This window comes from Tenrec ecaudatus, unplaced genomic scaffold, assembly GCF_050624435.1.
Source record: "Tenrec ecaudatus isolate mTenEca1 unplaced genomic scaffold, mTenEca1.hap1 Scaffold_770, whole genome shotgun sequence".
Taxonomy (NCBI): domain Eukaryota; kingdom Metazoa; phylum Chordata; class Mammalia; order Afrosoricida; family Tenrecidae; genus Tenrec; species Tenrec ecaudatus.
In genome coordinates, this window is record NW_027459670.1 from 32,005 (window position 1) to 51,176 (window position 19,172).

Sequence of the window (19,172 nt, forward strand, 5' to 3'; positions counted from 1 at the left end):
AACTTAAGAACAACTGTGAGAATGGTACAGGACCGGGCAGTGTATGATTATGTTGTATGTATGGTCACAATGAATCCAAACCCTCACTATGACACTGAACAACAACAACAACAACAACCTGACTGAATCCTCTAGGAGGACTCTTGAATGTGAGAAAAATGGAACGAAGCCAGAGGAAGGATTGGAGGATGTCTTAAGTTTCTGTCTTAATCTCCTTAACCAAAAATTACCCAACAAGTCAGTAGCCTTAAAACACTTTTCCCCCTGCTTTGGAGCTTACAGGTTCAAATTTGGGGTGCGACTCTAGGTCAGGGTCCTTCTTTGTGGATACCAGAAAATTCCTTGGCATTCCTCGCTATCTTTCTCCCCGTACTGTGTGTTACTGGGTCTATCCTGGCCTTTAACTCAGAAGTGTTTAGGTTTAGGCTCAAGCCTATTCTCATATGGCCTCATTTTTTTAAACATTTTATTAGGGACTCATACAACTCTTATCACAATCCATACATATACATATATCAATTGTATAAAGCACATCTGTACATTCTTTGCCTTAATCATTTTCTTTTTTTTTTACATTTTATTAGGGGCTCATACAACTCTTATCACAATCCATACATATACATACATCAATTATATAAAGCACATCCGCACATTCCCTGCCCCAATCATTCTCAAAGCATTTGCTCTCCACTTATGCACTTTGCATCAGGTCCTCTTTTTTTTTTCCACTCCTCCCCGCTCCCCCCTCCCTCATGTACCCTTGGTAATTTATACATTGTTATTTTGTCATATCTTGCTCTATCCCGAGTCTCCCTTCCCCCCCTTCTCTGCTGTCCATCTCCCAGGGAGGAGGTCACATGTGGATCCTCGTAATCAGTTCCCCCTTTCCAACCCACTCACCCTCCACTCTCCCAGCATCGCCCCTCACACCTTTGGTCCTGAAGGTATCATCCACCCTGGATTCCCTGTGCCTCCAGCCCCCATATGCACCAGTGTACAACCTCTGCCCTATCCAGCCCTGCAAGGTAGAATTTGGATCATGGTAGTTGGGGGGAGGAAGCATACAGGATCTGGGGGAAAGCTGTGTTCTTCATCGGTACTACCTCGCACCCTGACTGACCCATCTCCTCTTCTAAACCCCTCTATGAAGGGATCTCCAGTGGCCATACGGCCTCATTTATATTACAAAAGAACTCCCTTCTTTTCAAACAGGATCATGTCCACCAAGGTTCAAATTTCTCACATATTTTGAGGGGGCTACAGATCAATCCATAATGGTTCTTTTGGGTAGCTGTAACAACTGGCTACCAATCGAGTGACTTAAACAGCAGGCATTTGTTCTCTCACTTTTCTGAAGGACAAAGGGTTAAAATTAAGGTGTGGGCAAGATTCATTCCTTCTGAGAGCTCTGAAGGAGAATCAAAGTAGCCTCTCTCTGCTTCTGGTCACTGCTGCTAATCCTTGATATTTCTTGGCTTATAGATGCACTGATCCAATCTCTGCCAGTGTCTTCACACGGGGTCTCTGTGTGCCCACTCCCCTTCTTATAAGAACACACCAATCAGTGCATGTAGTATCCATCTGAAATCTAAACCCAGAAAGATGGAGCTCTTGAAATACTTATCTAAGCACATCTGCCAAGACCTCCTCTCCAAGTAAGGCCATAGCCTCAGGTTCCATGTGAACATGAATGGGTGTGTGTGAATGTGATTTAATGTACTACAGAGGGCACGCTTTGGCCTCAGGAGGAGTGTTTCGCCATTACCTGCTTCACAGCCCTGAGATTGCCCAGGCATTTGCCACATTTTCTTGTCTTCCCAACATTTATCCACCATTAGGCCTTTTTCCCTAAGTTAGTCAAGCGTCAGTTTCTGTCACTTGTGATCATGACCCTCCCTCCCGCCCAGGTCACAAATTTAAAGTGACACAGGCAATTTCTTTAATGGGCACTATGTTATCCTGACTAGCAAGCATTGCTAAGGAGGGAGGATGAATCAGGGAGAACCCGCTTGCTTCATCTAGCTTCGGGGCAGTCCACAGAGGATTGATCCCTGAGCCACTAACGAATTTTGCAACTGTCACAGAACAATGCAAATAAGTAAGATCCACATCTGCTGAACACCATCATGAGGTCAAACTGTGTGTAAATAAATGCCTGTTTCAAAGAGTGAGTAAATCCTATGGTAAGGAGTGACAGGGCTTTGTTGGCATAAACCCAGCAAGGCATTATGGGTCGGATATTAATGAACTCATGCTCCTGGGCCTCACAGAGCCCCAGCTCAACTGCTTCAGCTTGTTGACAAACTGAACTCAGGGTACCCGGAGAGAGCACTACCATTTTGATGAACAAGGTTGGTTGGGGATGATGCTTCCTAACTTGCATTTTAATATAAATTTGATGATTCATCTGAGCAATGTGGAAAGAGCATTCAGATAAAAGAGAGGGACAAACATCAAGTGACCAGAGGATGAAACTTCTTTCTAATCTGTGCCCACTGGAATTGCTTCTTGGGAAGGTATTTTTTGGGGGTGTGGGGTTGTTCCCCTACCCTGCTCCAAGCCTTCCTCCTCATGCCCACCCCCACCCCAGCATACATCCTACTGGGAGAATGTCTCTGAATAATGAAGTTTTAATAAATGAAGCTTTAATGAGCCTGATAGTCTGCCTAAGACCCCTTCAAACTGTAGTCTTTCATTTGTATTCTTCCATCCTTTCTGAAGAAATGAACCTGATGGCAGGTAGTATGTTTCCTTTCCAGGATGAGCTGATAGAGCCTCTCGCTGCTGCAGTGGGAGGTGAAACATTAAAAGGCCCTCTGTGGCCATGAGACATGCCCACTCTCCAAGAGACACTGGGCAGGTTTTCTGAAGCACCTCAGAATTGACTAGTGGCCCTGGTCCACCCATCTCAACCAACCCAGTCTTCATTTGCACTGCATGCCCTCTCTGAGCTCCAACTGCATGCTTCATTTGAGGATGACAAAGCCTCTATTGTCTGAGAAGATGCGCAGACATATGAACTAATCAATGCTCCCCCTGTCCCCGGGGAGTGTGAAATTCTCCCATCATGACCCACCAGCTTCCCTGGAAATTCCTTTCTTAACTCAGGCACTTAATATCAATGGTGTCTCTGCTTCCTTTCTTCTTGCACACCCCCCAGGCATTAACTGTCATCCTTCCTCTCCCTAAAATATACTTTGAATCTATTCACTTCATGCCATCCCTACTGCCCCAAGGTGTGTCTTGCATTGACTATGAAACTAGATTCTGTATCCATTTTCCAGGGCTGTCAAAACAAAGCATCGTAAATCAGGTGGCTTTTAAGAACAGTCCACCACCTGTCTATCAGTTCGTGGTGCAGTGGTAGCTAGAGTGCTGCTGTGAAATTGGAAGCTGTGCCACCGATATGACAAACCCCAGAAGGGTCAGCAATGATGGGCAGGCTTCAGTGGAACCTCGAGCCCTGTGGTGCTCAACCTTCCTTTAATACAATTCCTCATGTTGTGGTGACCCCCAAGCATAAAATCATTTTCCTTGCTACTTCATAACTGTAATGTTGCTACTGCCATGAATCGGGTGACTCGTGTTAAAAGGTCGCTGGACCCCAAAAGGGGTCACAACCCACAGATTGAGAACCACTGCTCTAGCCTAAGGCAGACTAGGAAGAAAGACCTGGTGATCTACTTCCAAATATTAACAAATGAAAGCCTATGGGTCACAAAAAAATATGGTCCTATAGAGTGCTGGAAGATGAGCCACTGACCTGCAAACAACAGCTACAAAAATAGACTCAAACACACCAACAAAGGCCTGCTGAACTCCAAAGCCCTAACAAACCCACTGCCCTCAAGTCCATGTCAACTCATAGCGGCCCTATAGGACAGGGGCGAACTGTGTATTAGTCTGGGTATGCTAGAGGAAAATCGAGGGAGACTCATGTGTATGAGAGAGAGTTGGTGGTTTTTAAAAATCATTTCCCTATTATTTAATCATTATATTAGGGATTTATACAACTCTTATCACAATCCATCCATCCATCCATTATAAAGCACATTTATACATTCATTGCCCTCATCATTGTCAAAACATTTGCTCTCCACATAAGCCCCTGGCACCTGCTCCTCATTTTTCTCCTCCCTCCCCACTCCCCCCTCCTTATGAACCCTTGATAATTTTATTGGGGGCTCATACAACTCTTATCACAGTCATTCCATCCATCCATCCATCCATCCATCCATCCATCCATCCACCCATTGTGTGTCAAGTACATTTGTACATGTGTTGCCCTCATCCTTCTCAAAACATTTGCTTTCTACTTGAGCCCTTCGTATCAGCTCCTCATTTCCCCACTTCCATCCTCCTCCCCCTCCCTCATAAATACTTGGTAATATATAAATTATTTTGTCATATCTTACACGTCAAACATCTCACTTCCCCCACTTTTCTGTTGTCCGTCCCCCAGGGCAGAGATTTTATGTAGATCCTTGTAATCGATTCACCCTTTCTACCCCACCTTCCCTCCACCCTCCTGGTATTGCCACTCTCACCACTGGTCCTGAAGGGATCATCTGTCATGGATTCCCTGTGTTTCCAGCTCCTTTCTGTACCAGAGTACATGTTCTGGTCTAATTCTACCTTATAAATCCAGAGAGAGAGTTTTATATCAAACAGTAATTGTACATTAAGCAAACGTCCCAGCCCAGTGCACATCAAATCCATAAGTCTGGTATTAGCCCATATGTCTGATACCAATCTATAAATTCCTTTTCAGACCCATAAAACATGTGCAGTGATGCTGAATGCAGGATAATCACAGGCCAATGGGTGGAAAGTCTTGTGGATCCAGTGGCATTGTAAGCATCTCAGTGCTGGCTGCGATCTCTCTGAGGCTTCTTTGGCTTCAGAGGTCTGGTCGCATCCATTTGGCTTGCCTTCTGCAATGTCTCCCAAGGAGTAGCAGAGAGAGAGAGAGAGAGAGAGAGAGAGAGAGAGAGGTGTCTTCCACCTCCAAGGAGGAAGTACCAGATTTCTCAGAGTTCTCAGAAGGAGGCTATGCCCACATAAAAATCTCACTGACTATCTCCAGATTTGCAGCCTAAACTCCACGCCTACACTCCTAATCCTTAACTTGACACAAGATTAGGTGACTACCACAGGCTCCTAATCCATTACAAGCCCAGTTATTTTTTCCCTGCATACCGACACCAATCCAATACCCAAAGCTTTACACAATGGGTGGAGATCTACTTCTAAAACATGAATATAGAAAAATCGCTTTTGCTTGAAGGCTCTCAAGGAAATGCTCACTGAAAACTCCATTCCTATTATCTCACCACCCCCAAATTAGTCTTCTTCTGGGCTTTCAGTCACACCAAGATCTCTCCTGCCCCAAGGCCTTTACATGCACTGTCACCTCTTCCAAGCCCTGAAGTGCCAAGTTCAAAGTTCCAGTTAATCTCCCTGATCCTGAATTTTAAGAACTGTGTGTGTGGGAGGGAAGGGGTTGGGCTGTTTGTTGAACTGCTGGGTTTTGGAGCCATTTGTCATGCAACCTCATTTTGTCAATGACTGGTTAATTAATGCAGCATTCATTTGCCCTTCTTCCACTCACAGCACATGGCTTGTATCTTTGGGATCACTCTTCCACCATGCTCCATCTCCATGCTTCTGCTGGCATTGACCCAATCTGCCAGCTCCAGGCCTGGCTAGTCAGGGCATGACTTTCCTCTGTCCAAAGGGACTGGGTCAGACTCAGTATGAGACTCATGCTAGGTTAATGATATCTAACCCTAAAAAATGCCCCAGAAACAATTTCCTCATTGCCAATGAGTCCATTTTGAATCATAGAAGGTCCCTGTGGGGTTTCTCAGACTGTAAATATTTATGTGAGCAGAAAGTTCCATCTTTTTCCCTATGAGGTAGCTGGTAGGGTAGCACTGCCAACCTTGCAGTTAGCAATCCAATGCTTACCTGGTAGTACCACCAATGATTAGAAAGGAAAAGAGCCTCTCTCTAATAGAATTCCTGAGCTTCTAGATAAAACTACAGCTGTCATCAGGAAGCCTGCGTGAAACTCAAAAGGAAACAGCTCTGAAAGGAAAAGGTTCAAACTCTGATGGTATCAACTGAGTGCCAGAACCCAGCTATTCCTGATGCTCTGTCTCCAGACTTACAAATTCCATAAACCTACCCATTAATTCCTTCTCCTGCTCCTTCCCTTCTCACGCCCCAAGGTACTTTGACTTAGCTTTGAAGGCACTCACAACTTCACGGGTTCTGCCTTGCACAGGTGTCTGCTTGCTTCCAGTTCAGTCCTGACATTGTCCCTATCTTTAGCCATGTTAGGCTTGCGTCCTAGAGCTTTCCTTTGCTTGTCTCCCTATTGCTCTTGTCCTATGAAGTCTGTGGCTTTATCTTTAAGTCTAAGTCCTGCCCTTTCGCTTTCGTAGAAATCTGTCTCTGTATCTTGGCTCATGGCAGGTTGTGTCCTTCAAAGATGACTGTCCTAATGTTGCACATCGCACATTCTCTTGTTACAAGATGAGTTTGTGTTCATTTTTCCAGAAACAGGGCCTGCTTTCCCTCTTCCTTGCATCTTGGCAAGCCTTTGACTATGGCAGAAGTGTTGCTCTGTGACTTCCACCTGGTCGTATTGGGTTGTTCACCATTGGGACCCTGTCAGGATGTTGCAAGGAAGACCAAGCCAAATGAAAATGTCACATATAGGGTTCTTCTTGAGCTCCAACCAATAGAAGTATCAGTCGTGTGAGGGAGTGAGTCTTAAGAGAGCTGCAGCCTCTGTCCTTTGAGCTACCCCAGCTAATGCTTGATGAAGGCAAAACTAGTGTCCTCACTGAGCTCTGCCCAGATTGCAGATTTGTGAGCAAAATTGATATCATCATTACTTTAAGATGTTATTTGTGGGGATACTTTCTGTTAGCAGCAGATTATCAGAATACTGCCTAATCAGACTGCATTGCCAGTTTTACTCTCTTTCTCTCCATATATAGATATAGATATCCTCCACTCATCTGTCAGTTGGTTGTACTATAATGGTTTGTGTATTGTTATGGTGCTGGAAGCTCTGTTCCCAGAATTTCAAATACCAGCAGGATTGCCCATGGTGGACAGGTTTCAGTGAAGCTTCTAGACTAAGACAGACAAGGAAGAGAGGCCTGCTAGTCCACTTCCAAAAATTACTGAAAGAAAACCTTATGGATCACAAGAGAACACTGACTGACTAATGTGTTTTGGACACACTATCAGTGGACAATTGCTAGAGGAAGACTTCATATTTGATGAAATAGAGGGACATGGAAGATCCTTATTGAGGCAGATTGACCTAATCGCTGCAACAATGGACTTCAACATTCAGGAATGTGTGACAATGGTGCAAGATCAGACAGCACTCCATTCCATTTCATATAAGGTCTCCATGGATCACAGTAGACTTGATGGCACTCTCTATATGTTTGTCTTCAGTGACTTCCCAGAGGGCTGCTCTGCCTGGCAGCCTCTATTCTTCATGCTTCCAAATGGGGAGCACAACAGGTCCATAGTCACTGATATTCCCCTCAATCCCCAGGTCAAGTAAGGAGGCATGAAACTAACTATGTTGTTCTCTTTGCCTTGTCTCTCTTCCTTTTCCCCTCCTCCAACAGGGCTAGAGGGGGTAAATACTTACCTTGCAGTCTAGAAGAGAATTTCTTCCACACCAAAATCTTCTCCTTCCTCAAAAGGCACATACATGCTTTTCGCCTTGTTTTGAATTAAAATGGCAGATGGGATGGTAGGAAAGAAAATGAACAAGTCTAACAGAATGGCCAAACAGATTTACCTTCCACATAAGAATGTAAATAACTCCTCAATCTTGTTATAGAGTTATGATATGATGAGCTCCATCAAAGCAGAGTAGAACACCACGGAGGTCAGACCAGAAAGACCATATTGAGTTGATTTTGTATGAGAGATTCTAGTTGCTAATTATACTTTTCATAACAGACAGATGGCAGGTATAGAAGCCCAGACTTAAAATGTCTTTATCTAATTGCCTGCCTAAATATATATTTGCAATATGGTCCTCAAAGGGAATACTTTCTTTACCTTAAATTCCATTTCTTTTTCCCCTTTTTTATGTAATTTTATTGAAGTATCATTGATGTACAATAAACCATAGTGTGTTTTGCTCTTTGAGGTTTTTAAAAAGAATCATTTTATTGGGGGCTCCTACAACTCTTATCACAATCTATACATACATCCACTGCGTACATTTGTTGCCATCATCATTCTCAAAACATTTGCTTTCTACTTGAGCCCTTGGTAGTAGCTCCTCATTTCCCCTCCTTCCCCCTTCCCCTCCCTCATGGACCCTTGATAATTTATAAATTATTATTCTGTCCTATCTTACACTGTCCGACATCTACCTTCACCCACTTTTTTGTTGTCCCTCCCTCATGGAGGAGGTTATATGTAGATCCTTGTAATCAGATCCCTCTTTCTACCCCACCTTTCCTCCATCCTCCTGTTATTGCTACTCTCAGCACTGGTCCTGAAGGGGTCATCTGTCCTGGTTTCCCTGTGTTTCCAGTTCCTATATGGACCAGTGTATATTCTCTGGTCTAGCCAGGTTTGTAAGGTAGAATTGGGATCATGATAGTGGGCGCGGTAGCATTTAGGAATGAGAGGAAAGTTATATGTTTCATCGTTGCTACACTGCATCCTGACTGGCTCATCTCCTCCCAGCGACCCTTCTGTAAGGGGTTGTCCAGTTGCCTACAGATAGATCTTGGATCCCCTAACTGTACCCCCCCTCATTCACAATGATATGATTTTTTTGTTCTTTGATGCCTGATACCTGATCCCTTCTACATCTTGTGATCACACAGGCTGGTGTGCTTCTTTCATGTGCGCTTTATTGCTTCTGAGTTAGATGGCCACTTGTGAACCTTCTAGTCTTTAAAACCCTAGACTCTTTATCTTTTGATAGCTAGGCTCCATAAACTTTCTTCACCACATTTGTTTATACACCCACTTTTTGTCTTGAGTGATTGTGTCGGGAAGGTGACCATCATGGAATACCAGTTCCTTAAATTCCATATCTATAGGCTTAAGTCTTACCCACAGGAAACCTATTTTTATTTTATCCCTGGAACAAAATCTTGCAATAATTTTCTCTTTTTGGGCAAGTCCATCCTCAATCACTTATCCTTTAACATTTACAAGAATTTATCTGTAACCAACCCCATTTACATAGTCTCATTCATGCTATTTCCACAATAATTGCTAATAACCCTATTTTTTAAAATCGGCAGAAAGCATCAGCATCAATATCCCATTGCCACTGGGTTGATTTCAACTCAGTGGTACCCTATAGGACAGAATAGTATTGCCTCATAGGTTTCCAAGGCTGAAAAAAAATATCTTCATTGTGAGTTGGGTGAAGGTTTACAGAATACATCTGTTTTCCATTTGACAGTACACACATATTTTGCTTCATGATATTGACTGCAATCCGCTCAACGTAATATCACTTATCGCACTTCCTCCTTGTATTTCCTGTTTCCATTCCCCCTTCTTTCCTGACCCTTCTGAACTTTATCTTTGAATAAATTATATCGTTTTGATTCAAAGAGTTGATTAGTGTTACTTTTTACCTTATAGATCTACCTATTGTTTGGCTGAAGATTGAGCCAAGGGAGTGAGTTCAGTTCCAGATCTGAAGGTGCCTAAGGACAACAGTCTTGTGGGTTCCAAGAATCTCTCTCTGAGCAATACCACTGAACATTTAAAATAAGTTTAAACTTTGTTGCACATATTTCTCCTATTCTATCCCAAAATTCCAAAGCAAACTCATTATCATTGTGTTGAAGCTGACTCATAGAGACCCTACAAGATAGAATAGAACTTCACCCTTTGATTTTCCAAGGCTTATATCTTTACCAGAGCAGACAAACTCCTATTTCTCACATGGACCAACTGATAGGTTAGAACCACTTTCCTTGTGGTTAGGAGATCAATGAGGAGTCCACTCTGCCATTAGAGCTCGTTAAGAATGCGATCCAGCATCCCCTAATGCCATCCCTCTCAGATCAGTTGGTAGTGGTAATCAATGTAAATCTTAAGGGGGTCAGACTGCCACATCGTAACTCTTCCTTGGGGAAGATGGTGGGTTTGAACTGCTGATTGATTAGCCCTTAAGTGCTTAATTACTGCCTCACCAGGGTTCTCCTTAACATCAAAACAGTGGACACTTATTGGTTTATCTTACTGGTCTCTGTTCCCTAAAAATTGCACTTCATCCACAGGGTTTTCTTCCACAACACACAGCTGCTAGTGTTTTTGGTTTGTTTTTCCACATGACTTCACCTTCCTGGTCAAAGCTGATTTGTCCAGGGCTAAACACACAATGAAAACATAGCCATATTTGCACACTACAAAATTTGAAGTGAGACAGCAAGCTATTTGTTGAGTTTTTTGAATGACTGAAGTCTATAAGGAAGTGTTATGATACAGGAAACAGTGAGTTTTGATGTCCAGGATCTATGCTGGGGACCCAGTTGGCACTCCGAATGACTATTCAAAGTGATGGTATGAATTCTCCTCTTCCATGACCTACACATATAATAGCTATAACCACTAAGTCCATGATTTGACAAATGTCTTGTGTGATTGAGTTTGGGTTCCCCATAGGATTAGATCCTGAGACAAAGGTTTTAATTAAGCCATTTTCTGGGGAGATATCAATAAGGAAATGGGAAATAGAAAAGAGAAAGAAGGCAGCCAATGAAAAGTACATTATCAAACAATTTAAAATTGTGAGCAACTGGAGGTTAATCTTACTGGAGACACTGTAGAAAATCCACTAGTTATTCTGCCCAGAATGTGAGGGAGTGTGGCTATTTGTCCAACAACTCCTATGGGTCATTGGTTAAGGGTTACTCCAGGAAGCAAGAATTAACTCCATAACCTCCTAAGCCATGCATGCTCAGGTACAGTGGTCTACAGAAACTAGAGAAAGCAAGAAGAGAGATGTGCTGGCCATTCGGAATTAGGCTAGTATGCCAAGTTGTCAGACATGTCAGGTTCTTGAACTATCATAACTTGAAAGTCATCATGATCCTGTGAGATATACCACTGGTATTTCAAACACAAGCATAGTTACCTGTGGTGGAAAATTTTCAGAAAAGCTTACAAGCTAAATAGACTAGAAAGAATAACCTGCCAATCTACATCTGAAAAAAATAGTGGTGTTTGTGGAGCACATTGATAGCAGTGGAATATTGTTTCATATAGTGCAGGATGATGAACCCCTCAAGTTGGAAGACACTCAAAATATAATTGGGGAAGAGCTGTCTCCTCAAAGTAGAGTTGACCTTAGTGATATAAAGTTTTCAGGACCTATATTTGTTGATGTGGCAATGACTCAAAATGAGAAGAAACAGCAGTACTGCAATAATCACTAACAAGAAGATGGGATGCATGAAATATGGATCTAGAAAAATTGGAAGCCATGAAAATATGGAACACATAAAGATCAAACACTCTAGGTGTTATTGAACTGAAATAGACTGGTATTGGCCATTTTGAATGTCACAATAATATGGTATACATACCAGAGTAACAAATTTGAAAGGAATGGATGACTTTCATGTTAAAAATGAGAATGTTTCAACATCGATTCCAATGTTCACCATTGTTAGGTGTAGGATATATTACACCTACAAGGATGAATAATTAATAAAGTTATTATTCAAATTTACACACCAACCACTAATGCTAACAATAAAACCTGGCAATCTACATTTAAAAATTCAGCCCTTGAAAACCTCATGGGGCACAGTTCTACCCTGAATCATATGGGGTAACTGTAAATCAGAATCAATTCAGTGGCAACTGGTTTGGTATTTTTGGTGTTAATATAAGAAAAATGAAGCTTTTGTGATTAGACCACTAGTGTCGGTTTGTTTTTTCCCATGTAGCCAGATGCAATTTGGACTGATAGAGAAATAATTAAAAGAATGTAGAGTTAAGTAAGCGTAATGATTATGGAACTAATCATTTAGCAATGGGCTGCTAACCACAAGGTCAGTAGTTCAAATGCACCAGTCACTCAGGGGGAGAAAAGTGAAGCTCTCTGCTTCTGTAAAGATTTACAGTCTTGGAAGCCCTATATGGGGTTGCTATAAGTTGTAATCAACTTGATAGCATTGTATTTGTTTGAGTTTGGTGACTAGTATGTAAGCTTTGAGGGGGTAGTAATAGATACTTTGAATACTATTCTTAGCACTATAGGTATTATGTCTTTTGCAAATGGATAAACGAACAAAGGTGATATTCATTTTGTGTTTTCTGTAGTTTGCCTTATTCTTCCAAGAAGATTGCTCAAGTGTTAAGACCCAGTCTTCTCTGGCATACTTGAATAAAAGAATAACTGATAGACACAGACTTGAACCCTGGCCTGTGTGATCTTGGGTGTGTCACTGTTTTTCAATCCATTTCTCATCTGTGAACTGGGGATTACACACGTAGCCCACAGGGTTGTTTTGGAGATTCAGAGTAATGTGTGTGTCTTGGATTGAGTGCCCTTGCATACCGAGCTTATTCCTCAGGCCTGGGTGCAGGGAGTCTATTTGAGATCTGATGGCAGGGAGTGGGAATAGGAAAGCAGACGCAAGACTGAGTTAGGGGGAGAAGCAATCACAATGGGAACGGGGTGTTGAGGCTTTTAATTTAGGATACAGGGGCTTGATTCCCCCAGGACTTCTGAGCAACATGGGTTCTGTCCTAGAATTGTCTACCAGAAACAGGAGGCTGGGCTCTTCTTCGCCTGTAGTGGTGTTGAGCATTCCTCCTAGTAAGGTGACCTCTCCTACCTTCCTGGGTTTGGCTTTCCATGCCTTTGAAAAGGCTTCGAGGCAGAAGGACATGGAGAGCTGCGTGCTGCACAGTTGTGATAAGACACCATTTCAGCAGGAGCCTGCACTTACATAGAGCCGTTCGTCACTGCTATGATGGATATCAGGAGGAGCCCTGGAAGTGCAGTGGTTACAAGTTGGTTTGCTAACTTCAAGGTCAGCAGTTCAAAACTACTAGCTCCAAGGAAGAAAGATGGGGTTTTCTACTCCAATAAAGAGTTGTAGTGTTTGAAACTCGCAGGGGGCAATTGTACACTGCCCCACAGGATCGCTATGAGTCGGTATTGACTGGAAGGCAGTGAGATGGTGTCAGAGATGGGTCAAAGGAATGTGGCATGGCAACCCTAAGAATCTGCTACAGAACCATAAAGTGCCTGGGATAGATGAGTTTATTGTGCTTGACCTTTTAAAACCATCAAACGGGCAACAGTTAGAAAGACAAACATACCAAGTGTCATTGGAGATCCGGGGAAAGCAGAGAAACACTGCTAATGATGCAGGTTTGCTGCACAGCAATCTGGCAGAGCTTAGTGAAAGCCCATTGAATGGACCCTAGGACCTAGTGAGCCCCTCCTGGGCGTACAACCAAAGAAGCGCAATCACTGAGTTGACTTTCATTCCTCATGACCCTATCAAACAAAGCTGAATGGTCCCATGATGTTTTCAAGGCTTCTATTGGGAAGTAGACAGCCATGCCTTTATCCCACAGTGTGTGGAAGACGGCTTCAAACTACTGACCTTTGGGTTAGCAGCCAAGCACTTAATATCTCCCCCATCAAAGCTCTCTCCTGGATGGATAAAAACAAACAAAACCCCAGTTGATACTTCCTCATTAGCAACCCTACAAGGCACAGTAGAATTGCTGCTATAGGTTTACAAAACTAAATTCTTACGACAGCAGACAGCCTCTCTTTGCTCCATGGAATAGCTGGTGGGTTGGAACTGCTCACCTTGGGGTTAGCAGCCCAACGCATAATTCCTGGGTATGTAGGCCAAGCTATTTATCCAATTCACAGGGCCCTTGGGGCATTTTTAAAAGAATGGTCACCACGCTGATACCTGCAGTAGAGAAGAGTTGGAGCCGAATTGGATGCCAATCAACAGACAACTGAAGAAGGAAAAAAAAGAAAGATGATGATTGCTCATGACCAAGTGGCACGCAGCAGCACATGCAATTGATATGCAGCATGGCAATAACTCTTAATGACATTGCAAGGAGTTGAAAAGGTCAGAAACTGAATGAGATTTATATTGCAGTACCATTCATGGAAGCTGAAAGCCCATTCACCAAGCAGCATGGTCTAGTGCACATGGCAGCATGGTCTAGTGCACATGGCTGTATGCCTATAAGGACACACACACACACCAAGCACCCAGCAGGGGGTACTTGTCTGAAGAGGGGAATGGAAGTGATGTGAATGTGGAAAAGGAGGGACAAAACACAAGCAGGGCCTGACATTGATCAGGGTTCACTGTGTGCTATAAAGTAGGCATGATTAATCACTTCCCTGTACCAGAAGGCTGAGCTAGATTTTTAAAGCAAATCGAGTGCCTGGAACACAATGGTTGTTAGCTGCTGTTGAGTCAGCCTCCAGTCCAACTCACTGTGACAACCAGCTCCCAGTGACTCCATGGGCAATATTCTCCCTGGTCCTGCACCATCTCTTTGGTTGTGCATCAGATTGTGATTCACAGGGGTTTTCGTTAATTGGTTTTCAGAAGTAGAATACCAGGCTCTTCTTCATCGCTCATCTTAGTCTGGACACATCACAGAAACAGGTTCAGTCTCATAGCCGCACCCAACCAAGCTTCCCCATTCCAGTATCATAGCAACACAGAAATCAGTTCAGTACCACAGCAATAACCAAGCATCCCCCTGACAAATGAGTGTTGGATGCACATGAGTTGCATTGTCTTGGACTCAAACCCAGATCTCCCACATGGAAAAGGAGAATTCTACAACTGAACCACAATTTACCCTCAGAATATAATAAGTATCCAGTAAATGGTTATTAAGAATGTGGCTGCCAGGAAAATCCACCAATTTCCTGCCAAGGCTTAACACTAATATCTTCCCCCACACACTAGAAGGCTGCAGAGGAATGACTTTCTCCATGCCAGCCCTGGTATCTAGACAAGGGACCCTAACACTGAACCACTGAGCCCCAGCAGGCTGGGGAGCAATGTCAAATTGGATGAGGGACAATCCTGGTTGAGTTAGTTCCCCTAAGCTCCTAGGGCAGTTTAGCATGTCCACAGCTGTGTTCTGAATAGCCATGCGATTACCACCGAGAGAAATTCTACATGCTTTCACACCCCATGCTAGTCGTTGCAGCCATCGTTGAGTACAGTTCATGCTCATCACTATCTAGAACTCACGGTGACGCTGTGGGTGAGCCATTGGGCAGGTAACCTCAAGGTTGGCAGTTCAAAGGCACCAGTTGTTCTCTGAGAGGAAGGTGAGATGATCTGCTCCTGTCAAGATTTAGCCTGAGGAATTTTATATAGGGTCACAGTGAGTCAGGATCAACTCAATGGTGTGGGTTTGGTTTATTAGACCCACCATCAGATCATATTTAATGTATTTATTAACATGTATATTTGCCACAAATCCAATGTCTTATTTTTATCACTGCATTTCAATACAATTTGTGCCTTTGTGATTCTGTATTTCATTGGAGGTATTTGGAAATATTATTCTGGGGAGTGGGCAGGTGTTCCATAGCCTTTCCTAAATGCCAAAAGGATCCATGGGGTTGCAATGGTTAAGACCCTCTGATAGAGTTTATCAAAGAGCCCTGGAGGCACAATGGTTAAGTGCTCAGCTGCTACCCAAAAGGTTGAAGGTTTGAACCCACCAGTGGCTCTGTTCTTGGAAGAAAAACCAGGCAACTCATTCTTGTAAAGATTACAGCATAGAAAAGCCTAGAGCAGTGGTTCTCAAACTTCCTAATGCCACAACCCTTTCATACAGTTCCTCATGTTGTGGTGACCTCCACAACCATAAAATTATTCTCATTGCTGCTTCATAACTGTAATTTTGTTACAGTCACCCTGTGCAAGGGTCCCACAGGTTGAGAACCATTGGTCTAGAGAGCTCGGCACTGATGCATTGAGTCACTATGAGTTGGACTGGACTAGAAGGTTCCTAACAAAAACACCAACAATCGTTTTTTACCATGACCTTTTTAACTCAAAAAGATTAATAAGCAAATTCACAAATGAGAACATCCAGTTGCCCCTCCAAACTGGAGAAGCATGAGTTAAATGGTGACCCTGACCCCACGGTGTCCTCCAGCTGGTGCCATGCTGCCTTTATTCCTTCTGCCTCTCAGTTCTGTGGAGAAGAAGGGGAAAGGGAGGGAAAGAAAAAGAAAGAAATGAAAAGATAATTTTCCCAGCTTCTTCACATCACTGAATTGAACTTTACTTTTAATAAAAGTATTATGAAATGGAAATGGTGCTTTCACTATTTTGCTTTCAGGTGATATTCAGAGACATGGTGCTGGTAATTATTTGAGCCGGGGAGGTTAGTGTGCAGATTTTCTGAATATGGTTGAGCCACATGCCCCCTTCCAGGCCTAGCATTTCCCTGGGCTATGAGAAGTTATAGACAGTCTACCCTCTTCTTCCTCTGACTTCGCTGCAAACCATGGACACACTGGTTCTGACTTGACCTGGCTCCAGTACAGAAAAAAATATCCTCCTTGCATAATTGTAGTGCTTGAATTGGAAGGCACCCAGATACAAATCTCTCTTCTGGTGGCATAATGGGTTATGTGTTGGGCTATTAACTGCAAGGTCAGCAGTTGGAATTCACCAGTCGCTCCTTTGGAGAAAGATGAGGCTTTCTTCTCCCATAAAGAGTTATAACCTTAGATGAGTATAAAAACTCAAAATGCATTGGCAGAGATTCCACAGAGAATAAGCCTCCATTAAATCCCCTGGGACCATTCACCAGGGATGGGATTAAACCCTGCTCAACATCAGTACATCAGAAAGTGTATTGTTGCAGATATGATTAGGTTAAAAATTAACATCTTATCATTTGTCTTTACTCTTAACACGTTTTTCATTTGTTCTTTTTTTAATTTTCTGCTTTCCTTTTTATTGAAAAATTAACTAATGTCACTAAACAAGTAGAGAATTTGTTAAATGAAAATCTAATCGGTTATGTAAATTTTCACTGAAAACATAACACAATTTTATTTTTACAATGAGTTATAGCCTTGGAAACCCAGGAGGCCGCAGTATTTTCTCTCGATAGGATTGTTATGCACCCAATGGCAATGAGTGTTGTTGGATTTTGTTTCTTTATTGTTTTCTGTAGCTATGGTGGGGTATAGGGGTTATGTGTTGGGCTGCTAAACGCAATGTCTGAAATGGCAAATTTGAAATCCCAAGCCACTCCAAGGGAGAAAGATGAGGCTTTCTACTCCCCTAAAGAGTTCCAGTCTCAGAGCAGCCAGTCCACAAAGAGAACAACATGGCTGGCCCCACTATGAGACAAGATGCCCCTCAGTTACCAAGGGTGATACAGGGGACAGCACTGGAGACACAGTGTGCGAATTGCACCTAACCTGATTCCACCACACCGAGGCAAAGTGTGGTGGAGTGCAGTGGAACAGCAAGGGAATGGAGTGGCAAGGTCCCCAGGGAATGCTGAAAGTGGACTTTGGGGCCAGGTTGTGGTGCCTCAACAGACTAGATTGGAAAACACTCCTAAGGTCCAACAAATGATCCTTGAACTAACTACAAGCTCTTCTTTCTTGATGTGTTTTGTTTTGTTCTTTGTCAGTGGTTAGTTTTTGTTGCTTTGTTGTCTGGTTGTATACTGTTGCTTTGTTTTCCTCTGTCTTGTTTTCGTGCATGTTAGTGTCTCCACAGGTCTGTCTAAATAAGAGAGGCTGGATGAACTATCTGGAGGAAAAACAACAGGACCGACAGTTCCGGGGGCACTTGGGATAGGGGGAGGTGCGGGAGGTAAGGAAGTGGTGTTAACAAACACAGGGACAAGGGAACAACATGGGACTCGAAATGGTAGTGAGGGGGAAGTGGCAGGCCTGGTAGGGAATGATCAAGGGTAAGGTTACGTAAAGAAGAGGTATAGCTGTAACCCAGGTGGGGACGGAGCATGGTAGTGGGACAGGAGGAAAGTCAAGGGAGATGGAGGAAAGAGCTAGGAGTCAAAGTGCATTTATAGAGGTCTAGACAAAGACATGTGCATGCAAATATATATATGGATGGGGAAATAGATCTATGTGTCTATATTTATAGGTTTAGTATTAAGGTGGCGGCAGGACCTTGGGCCTTAACTCAAGCACTACCTCAATGCATGAATACTTTCTTTTATTAAATTGGCACTCTACAATGCTCATCCTCCAGACACAACTGCTGAAGCCAAAGCTGGTGAACAAGTAAATGTGGTGAAGAAAGCTGATGGTGCCCGGCTATCAAAAGAGATAGTGTATGGGATCTTAAAGACTTGAAGATAAACAAGAGGCCATCTAGCTCAGAAGCAACAAAGCCCACATGGAAGAGCACACCAGCCTGTGTGATCACGAGGTCCCGAAGGGATCAGTTATCAGGCATCAAAAAACAAAAAAATCACAGCATTGGCTGCACACCTCCATGATACGATTGCCAAAGACAAACTTGTGCATAAGCAAATGTGGCGAAGAATGCTGACGGTGCCCGGCTATCAAAAGAGATAGTGTCTGGGGTCTTAAAGGCTTGAAGGTGAACAAGCGGCCATCTAGCTCAGAAGCAAAAAAGCCCACATGGAAGAAGCACACCAGCCTGTGCGATCACAAGGTGCCAAAGGGACCAGGTATAAGGCATTATGAAAAATATATGGTATATGATATATATATATACACATAATAGTGAATGAAGGGGGAAGTGCAGAGTGGAGACCCAAAGCCCATTTGCTGGCCACTGGAGATCCCCTCACAGAGGGGTTTAGGAGAGGAGATGGGTCAGTCAGTGTGCGATGTAGTACCAATGAAAAACACAGCTTTCCCCCAGATCCTGGATGCTTCCTCCCCCCAACTACCATGCTCCGTATTCTACCTTGCAGGACTGGATAGGGCAGAGGTTGTACACTGGTACATATAGGAGCTGGAGGCACAGGGAATCCAGGGTGGATGATACCTTCAGGACCAGGAGTGTGAGGGGCGATACTGGGAGAGTAGAGGGTGAGTGGGTTGGAAACGGGGAACAGATTACAAGGATCCACATGTAACCTCCTCCCTGGGA